This window comes from Diadema antillarum, unplaced genomic scaffold (genome assembly GCF_040938485.1).
Source record: "Diadema antillarum isolate AM-2024a unplaced genomic scaffold, OU_Dant_1.0 scf00000093, whole genome shotgun sequence".
Taxonomy (NCBI): domain Eukaryota; kingdom Metazoa; phylum Echinodermata; class Echinoidea; order Diadematoida; family Diadematidae; genus Diadema; species Diadema antillarum.
In genome coordinates, this window is record NW_027270982.1 from 1,161,557 (window position 1) to 1,171,395 (window position 9,839).

The following is a 9,839-nucleotide window of genomic DNA, read 5'->3' on the forward strand; positions in this document are numbered from 1 at the left end:
GTTACCAACAGTCCTTCTTTGTCATCAATTTGTCTTCCTCTACCATTACTCCTCCATCATATCTTTATTTTCCTGCAAAATCTAAAGGACATTTTTTTTTTTAATTCTGTAACAAGTTAATTTCATACATGGTATTGAGGGGAAAATCTATAAAATGACAGTGACTATATTACCTCAACAAAGACAATCAATTTCATTACAATTGTATGCACATGAAAATTTTAGTTACCAAGTGCAAGTTTTGCATGTTTTCATGAAAATAGTGATATACGTACTAGGTATAAATCACATGATTATGAAAAAGAGGTAGTGTTGCAGTCTCCTTTAATCCGTTCGATACTGAATTCTGAAATGCCCATAGACTTAATGTGCCGGCCACCAGGTTCCTGTACAGAACGGGTTCATCCAGTGGCTCTAATCGCCCCATATGATGAAGAACAAAAACAGTAACAAAAAAGCAACAACAACACATACGCAGGTATAGGAATTGTTCAAATTTGCCTGAGATGATCAGAATGAAGTCAACACAAGAGATAAAAAGATGAGAGAAAGAAAAGGAGCACCAGAAGACTCTATTAAAATGGAGCTTAAATTAAAGATGACATGACCAGGCAGGTCCAGCTCAACAAAAGGGGAAAAGTAGCTTTGTTTCATGAGCAACAGGACAACATGGACTCATCATCGTGTCAGCTTGAGCACTGTGCCAAGAGCTTGGATTTGGACAAGGAGGAGTGGTCACTCTATAGTCAGTACCCTCTAGCCGGGGAAAACCCTTGCAGTATACACAGGTCTGCCTCCAATGAGGACTCTGACAACCTACAGGTACAAATCGCAGAAGAGGGGTTAAAGAAAATTCTGGGGTTCTAAGCCCAAAGATGTTTAGACTTATCGTTACCATCAGTTTTTGGAAAGACAGAGGAAATATGGTACTTAAATGGGTATGATAGAGTCGGCTGGGACTTAGGAAGTATGTGAACTTCCATTGTTGAGCAGAGGTACAATGTCTACCTAAGAGATAAAAGGCTTTTCATTGAAATGAGAAAACCAAGAAGGGCTGGGGATCTAAATGCTGGACCAGCAATACTTAAAGGCCATTCCAAAAAAATGAGGCATGATCCTAAGCATGAATGCCCATTGATGCTTGAAAACTCTAACAGCAAGCAACCATACGTCTGCACACTGTCTTTGCCATGGGCCTAAGAGACCTACATTGTCGTGGGGTCTCAATGGAGTTGCAGGAAATTCATAAGTGTTTTTATTTTTAAGACGTTTGTAGACTACGTTTGTAAACATTTGTATGTAACTTGTTGACAGTGGTGTTCATGCAGACATCTATTCTATTGTAGCTGATCAACATTTGTTTATACTATGCATAAAGAGATATATGCAGTGCATTATTCTTTTTTTGTACCACTCATGAAATGCAATGTGCTTACACATGGCTGTAGGTTTAAGCACAAGTTGTAGCTTTTCAACATCTACTGACTGTAGATGGCTGTGTGTAACCACCAAAATCTATTTGCAAGCTAGATATACCCTGGATGCCCAGGTCAGTTCCTGTCTGGAAAGTCATGTGACATCTGTTTTGTATGCTAATGAAGCAATTATGAATAATTAGTGTATTTCAAAATGTCATATCTCCCTTATTTCTTATCTGATTTTCATCATTTTTGCACATGTACACTGATACATGTGTTGTACACATAACAGTGAACTGCAACTGAACTAATGAGGAGTAAAGACATACTCTTGCATTTGGCTTCAATAATCATGACTTGAGTTGTTCTCATGTGGCTGAATGAACCCATGAACATAACACGAGATTAACACAGCGTGACCAGAATAAATACTCTACACTAAACACTTCTAGAACTCTGAAGACTTCACACGTACTATACACAGTGGCAAACAAACTTGCACAGAAGTACAAGGTTTGCATTGAGGTCAGAAAAAGAGAAGGTCCACACAGTTGAACGAGATGGAGAGGGTGATTCTTGGAAGGTTGCCATCATAAATCAGGATGGGACATGGAGGGTTAAAATGTACAGGAAAGATGTATTGAGTTGTCAACTGTTGTGTCACCATCCATCAGTTTTGACTTGTGATACACTGCCCAGTTTCTTGGGAAAGTTTGCAACATTCTATGTGTCTACTGGAAATGAGGACTTTTCAGACCTCACTGAAGAGGAAATGTCACCTCAGCCAGTGTATTATCACCCTTCTCTGCAAGATTTCACCCTAACAATCCGCCACAATGATTGTCCTGTGTTAGTGTTAGAAGGGGGAAGGTGCCCTGTATGTAGAATTTACAGAAGTGATTTGGCTGCGGTGCAAGAAAAGTCAAGAAACAAGACATCGCACAACCTTCTCTTAACAAGCCCCAGAAGTACATGACAAAGCCAGAGCTGAAAAAGAGGTTACAGTCTTTCACGCAAAAGAAAAGAAAAGTGGAAAAAGAGCTTTCAAAAGCCAAAAAGCACTTGAAACACCTGATTCAGCAGGATGGACAGGAGCTTTCCAAGAGCTAATATAAAGCTTTCAAAAGAATTGTCAGCAAGAATTCAGATATTGGATCATGTTTTCCCGACTGATCACCTGCCAGACTTTTTTTGGGAGGAGCAAAAAAGGGCTGCAGTCTCAAAAAGTGTGAGACAGATCCGGTGGCATCCAGCAATGATAAGACTGTGTATTGTGTTTGAAGATCCTTGGACAAATGCAAGTGGCATTTTTACGAGTTTTATTAGTAATTCTGTTAGGTTATGGACTTCTAGTTTGGTATAGACTGGATATCTGCTTCAGCGGTTCGATTAATTGAGGTTTTTTGTAATCAGATTGCGATCAGGTGAGTGTCTTTACAATTGAGGCAGGTTTTATTAGTAATTCTGTTTGGTTATGGATTTCTAGTTTGGTATAGACTGAATATTTGCTTTGAGCGGCTTGATTAATTGGAGTTTGTTGAAATTAGATTGTGTGATTAAGGTTTTATAATAATAATTAAGATGACGGAGATGACACAGATGTTGGAGTCATTGACTAGTGTCCTGGAAGGTTTGACTGTACAGCAGACCCCACAATTACCTAAGGTCAAATTGCAAAAATTCAGTGGTCTACCTAAATTGCCTGGAGATCTTTCATTGAAGGAGTGGTTAAAGGAGTTTGAATCATATATTGAGTCTCTTCAGTCTTTGAGTGCAAACTTTCACTCTTGTGTGCAGAGAGAGGGTGAATCTTTAGCCGATTTCAGCAGGAATCTTACGAGATACTATGCTCGTATGGAGCAAGTAGCACCCTCTGAGGAGGAAAGGAAGGCTCTTCGCGCATTGCGTGACACCTCTTTGAAGGAAGGTTTTGTAAGAGGGGCTAGGGAAGCAGGAGTAAGAAGAGAGCTTCGTAGAATAGAGTTGGCAACGAAAGGTAAATCTCTTATGGACATGCGCACGGAGGCATTGGATCTTTTTAGAGATCATGAGTTTGGCCGGAAGGTTGGAATTAAGGAAGTTAGAATGGAAGACTCTATGGTAGGAGCCGTTAGTTGTAACAAGGGATCCGTTGTTAATGATAAAGAGCTAGGAGAGGTCAAGGGCCATCTTGATCAGTTGATGAAACAAGTTGCAGTGTTGGCTGATTCTGTTGAAAGTTTGAAGTCCAATCAGAAATCCAATCAATCCAATCAGAGTCCAAAGGTCCAACCAAATGACGTGGTATGTTACAATTGTGCAAAGGGCGGGCACCTTCGGCCCAGGTGTACCGAACCAGTCCTGTGTTACAAGTGCAAGGGTAGAGAGCATATTAGTAGGGATTGCTCAGTTGTTGCATCTTCTTCAAATCCACCGAATCCTTATGTTAATCCTAATCTGAATCATCCGAGTCCTTCAAATGTTCAAGTAAATAGTCCGAGTGAGAGAGTAGGTAATGTAGATGATTCCAGGGGAAGTGTGTTGGCTCAGAAGTTGATATCTCAGAGTCCTGGAGGTAGGGTTCGGTTCAAGGATGTTGAACTTGGATGTGTGTATGACACTGGGGCGGAGACTTCCATCATACCCTCTTCCGTATTTTATTCTCAAATTCGAAATTTGGACATTGGCTTGCAGCAGCTTGATGGATTGTTTGTAAATGTAGTAGGAGTAGGCGGAGTTGAAGTCCCTGTTGAAGGGTATGTAGAAGTTCCAATCTGCATTGAAGGTCAGAGTTTGGGGGCAGTTTTCTTGTCGATGATGTCTGTCATGCTGCTCAGTCTGAACATCCCATTCTGTTGGGATGTAACATCCTTTGGATGGGATTTATAGGTCATAAGGAAGTGTGCAGCCTTTACACCTGACAGGGAGGTTGTTTCATTGTATACAAAACCAGAGATTATGTCGCATAGTACAGTTCGCGCCAGTCCAAAGAAGAGGAGAGTATCTGTTGCGGGGGTGGTGAGACAGGTGAGATTCACAAATGGCCTACCATACACCGCCTGTGTCCCCGGGTCGTACACACGGGGTCGTACACACGAAACCCGTCACCCGCCATGACACTTCCTCATTTCTGTTCGCTTCCATACGAACCGAACATGTTTGCACAGCCTGCGACGAGCTTTCCAGCCTGGGGACATGGCCTGCTACCTCTCATCCGAGACCCTTTCCCCAGAGCTCCTGGAGAGCTCCTGGAGGGGATTATGTGGGCAGGGTTAATCCTCTCCGCTGTCACGCCTTCCTCGAAGAGGATACGCGGTGGACTCACATGGCGGTCCTGACAAGGTCTACTATGCACCTGGCTGCCTATGCCGGGGCATTGACCAACCTTGCAGTTCAGGCGGACGACCTACAGGTTTCCCCTGAGGACCACCAGCTTTTGGACTCCCTTCTGATGTCCATTTCGGATTATCTGTGGAAGCAGTCCTGCACTCTTCACCACCCGCTGACGCCAGGACCTAGCCCTCGAGGCCCTCGGTTTTTCCGGCGAGGCAGAGGACGCAGCTCACAAACGGGATGTTGTTTGAGGGGCCGTTCCTCTTTTCTGGCCATTTTTAGCAAGTTGGAAGATCCCATCTACCCAAGGGACTGCCCCCACCAGCCCTGTAATCTCCCTCACCCCATCACCCTCACCCCAACCAGGAGTTTGGGACTACACCTCCATCCCACCCAAGTGGAAAGCTATTGGCTTTCCTCCTACAAAACATGGCCAGCCAGTCAGCAAGCAACAGAGACACCGACTATGAACCTACACTCGTGACCCTGACCGCGCCTACCACTATTCCTACCAGTGCCGTCGAGAAGAAAAGCATACACTATTATTCAACTGACATGTCATCTGTCAGCTGTACTCAGCCATCACGTACTCAGTCAAGGTACCAGTGGACTTGGACAACAGTGCCGAGTAAAATCATGCCCTGCCAAAGAAGGAGTAACATTTACAATGTGTTCTTTTGTTTTTATGCAGGCATGTAACTATGTATGATGACCATTTATTTCTTTTCTGTAGCTGTTTCTAACCTTAGTTTCCCCCTCTCTATATCTCTTGCTTACACACTCTCTCTCTCTAACTCTACCATTTCTGTTATTGGTTGTATTCATGGATAAGTTTGATATGTTGTACATAATGGAAGTAAGCATTTGACAGAATTTATTTTTTTGCTTTGTTAAGTCATGCTTTAGTTGTTACGGCCTGTTTTGACACACGGTCAAATACTACTCTACTAAAAGTTAGGTACGTTCATATGATTTCTTTTTGTCTTTGCTTTCGCAAAGAAAGAGCTTTGCTGATCAATTAAATTTGTGTATACAAGTTTACAAAGTAAACAGATCAAATGCAAATCATGGCTGCCTTAACAGTGTTATATTTTGTGTTCACACTAAAGTATGTACATTTATACAGACTTTCATAAGCTTAGGTGCCTGCCAGCTATATACTTTTGCTGATATCCCAATTGAGTTGATGAAATACTCCGTAATAACAAGGAGGCAAATTTGTTACAACATGTGCAAACAACTGTGCCTTGGTAATGTGTAGCCCTCCTGTAAGAGGTAATGGATTTTTATTCTAGACATTGCATTATACAAGTGTATTTATGCATATGTACACTCAACTATTTGTGACTATGTGTATTTCTAAAGTATGTGTGTATGTTCTTTCTCTTTTTTCAATGCAACAGACCTTTGTTTTGGACAGACGAAATGGTTCTTCTGCTATGCAGAGAAGTCAAACTTGAAAATTCATTCAAACATAGAGAACGATCCAAAGAAAGGGTCAATTCATGGGAGACAGTTTCAAAAAAATCAGCAAAAGCACAGCTTAAATGTGACAAAAAGAGGTGTGAGAGATAAGTTCAAGCTTGTGAAAGAACTTAAGGCATTACCAGAAAAAAAAAAATCCCAAGAGATACAAAACAGGACAAATGAAATCAGGATGGTGTTGAGATGAGGAAGCGAGCACTGGAGACATTTGCAGAGACAAATAAAATGGTATTTTTTCTTTCCTTCTTTTTTTCTTTCTTTTATACATGTACACATCTGATTTAGAATTTGGTTGAAAATTATGCTCTGTGTTTGATTGCACTATGAGGCCTTCCAAATCTCTCTTCCTATCATAAATTTTTTCTATCCTTTTTGGGATAATGCTTGATATCATGTATACTAGTACCATCATACTTGTAGCTTTATGTACTAAGTGCCCTGATCACGTAAATTGGAGCTTTTATTGAATTGCAATTAAACATATCTAAGAGAGAAGATGACTTTCTAGTGTAAGTCTAAATGAAGATGTGTGAAAATGAAATCCCCTCCACTCAATTTGCTATTAAATGAAAGTACTCAACATCAACATTCAAAGAATCAATATGGCGGACTGCTATTACAATGTATTCACGCTAAACAGCACGAAATTATTTTGCTTTATCATGATTACTAAGAGAGTGTTTCTACTGAGTGACAAAAATTCGAGGTGATGCCAGCCGATGCGTGGTGATGCCAGCCGATGCATGGTGATACCAGCCGATGCGTGGTGACACCTCGAATTTTTCCTCAGTAGAAACAGATTGGGTAGTGGTCGATGCGCGCTGATGCGAGGTGCTCCGTCATCCACCTTCTGAGGTGGTCGATGCATGGTGACGAGAGGGACGATTCTCAGTAGAAACACACTGGGTAGCGGAATTCGTGGTGTACCGGACATCTAGAATTTCTCCCCGCACTTTTCAATCGGTTCATCGCACACACTCCTCCGAAGATGTGTACAAAATATGTGTGTACACACAGTGACCGTTTTCGCATCATGCTTTGTACCAACTCGCTTGTGTACGTGTGTAGGTGCAGGCCCCATACGTTACGTTACATGTGAATTGTGGCATTCATCGTCTATTGTTCGCGGGATTAACAGCCTATTATTGCACTACTGAGGCCTCATCACATACTTATTTTGATTTTACACCACGTTATTTCATTTTATATCGTCTCGAATCGCGAGAGTACTACATTAGTATGTCGCAGCCTGGAGAAAATCTCAACTGAACCCTCAATCTCCAAAGATTTCTCATCAGTCAGTGGCAGGATATGTTAGTTCGGGGTATATTGGATGAGAGAAGAGAAATACCGTGGCTTATCAAAAAATAGCCGAGGCAGTAGCAAAGCAGGCAGGGCTCGTATTAACAGAGAGAAACAAGAAGACTGTCCAGGCGGCGATCAGGAACAAGCTAAAAAGTATTTGAGGGAACGCTTTCATAAAGCTGACAGGCTGAACACTTCAGGAAAAGGAAGGGATGACATCCTGAAAGGATCACTTACAGAATGCAAAACAGGTCCTGAACCGGTTCGCAAGTTATGAGTTAAAGTTGAAACCCAAGAAATGCATCCTCTTCCAGGAGAAAGTGGAATTCCTGGGCAGGGATGTAAGAGCAAACCAAATTGAGCTTTGTGAAGAACACATCGAGGCAGTTAGGGCATGGCCAGTACCTCATAACACTAAACAGGTGGAACAGTTCTTGGGACTGGTGAACTATCACTGCTTCTTCATTAAGGACTTGGCAGCAATTGCAGTGCCATTGTACCGCATCACTGGACAGAGGGAATTTCAGTGGGAGGCTGAACACCAGGAAGCTTTTGAGCTCCTGAAGCAGCGGTTGAAAGAACCACCTGTTTTATCCATGCCCAATTCACATGACCGGTTCATTTTGGACATGGACGCATCAAATGATGTAGTGGGAGCAGAGCTCATACAGTTGCAGGATGGGGAGGAAAAGGTGATCGCGTATGGAAGTAGCGCACTCTCCCCGGAACAGCGGCAGTACTGTGTCACAAGGTGGGAATTGCTAGCTGTTGTGAAATTCACGTGACAGTATCGCCATTACCTACTTGGTAGGGAATTTGCAGTCCAAACAGACCACAGTAGCCTGAGATGGCTGCTCAACTTTTGCTACCCACAAGGCCAGTTGGCTCGTTGGCTTAAAGAACTGAGCCAGTACGACATGGACATTGAGCACTGTCAAGGTAGGCGTCATGGTAACGCAGATGCGTTATCACGGAGAGTTACTGACTCTCCATATTGTGAGGGGTATAGGCATGGGGTTAATCTGGAAGACCTACCATGCAGGGGATGTGGTCATTGTGCTAAAGCACATGACGACTGGTCACACTTCGAAGAAGAGGTTGACTATGTGGTCCCCCTCTCTGCGAGGCCACGTATACAGGTGGCATGGAGAGTGTTCGATGACAAGGTATGTGTAGTACATGCCTCCATAAATGTAGCTGGTGGGAAATGAATTACCCCCCAGGGTGGTACAGGAGGGGAATCCACCACTAGGGTGGGCGATAGTGAAGCAAGGGAACTCCCACATGAGCGTATCCCCCTCCCCTCCCAGACAGTGGAGCAAACGGCTTGCGCGGCAGTAGAATTTGGAGCAGTTAGGAAGACACGGAGACCCGAGAGGACGAAACCTGTCTATCGATCGATTCTACACATCAATCCCACTGGCTGAATGGCTGTTTGAGAAAGGAGTGACAGTCGTTGGAACTCTTCAAGCAAATCGGAGGGGAATCCCTGCAGACATCAAGAAGACAGACGGACGTCCAGAACTCTCGTACCACGTGTACTGGAGTGATAGGAACAAACATGTGAGTCTCCACTCGTATATTGTGAAGACGAAGAGTTCAGGAGCGAGGAACGTTCTCCTCCTCACCACAATGAAACCAATCCTCGCCATCACCAAGGATGATGGGAAGCGAAAGCCTACTATCTACAAGTTGTACGATGTCACCAAGGGCGGGACCGACATCGTTGATCAACGAGCAGAGTCCTTCGTGTGCAAAGTGAAATCCAATCGATGGACAATGTTAGCTTTCTACTACTGCCTCGACATATGCAGGATCAACGCTGCTACCATCATGGCCATGAACGAAGGCACTGATCCGAGGAAAACAGACTCGTTCGAGTTTGGCCGGAGTCTGGCAGAAGCCCTCACACTCCCCTACATCACTCAACGTCCAAGAAGAGGTCTAGCCATCCCTATCACTAAGAAAATCCGCACCATGCTGGGGGAGCCAGAACAGCGACCAGAGGTTGAAGTTCCACATCCAGCAGTAGGAGAGCACCATCGCTGCAGAATGTGTCTGAACGAATCCCATGGTGAAGGGCACAAAGGAAGAAAAACATGGCGAAGATGCGTACCCAGTGCCAACAGTGTGGTAGCACGACCTGCAGAGAACACTCGATCACAATCTGTCTGGAATGTTATCAGAAGGAAGATAATGATTGATTCACCCATTCTAGAACTGCATGAGACATGCCATTTATAACAATTAGTGGACACTAAAGCTTCACCTCCCTTCTCAGACTAGAATTGAGTTGTAACATATTTCTGCAAGAAACAT

General features: G+C 43.4%; 1 pseudogene; it reads left to right on the plus strand.

Moving 5' to 3' along the window:
- The first annotated feature begins 669 nt into the window (after positions 1 to 669).
- Positions 670 to 4,318, plus strand: LOC139718356 (uncharacterized; annotated as a pseudogene).
- The last annotated feature ends 5,521 nt before the right edge of the window (positions 4,319 to 9,839 follow it).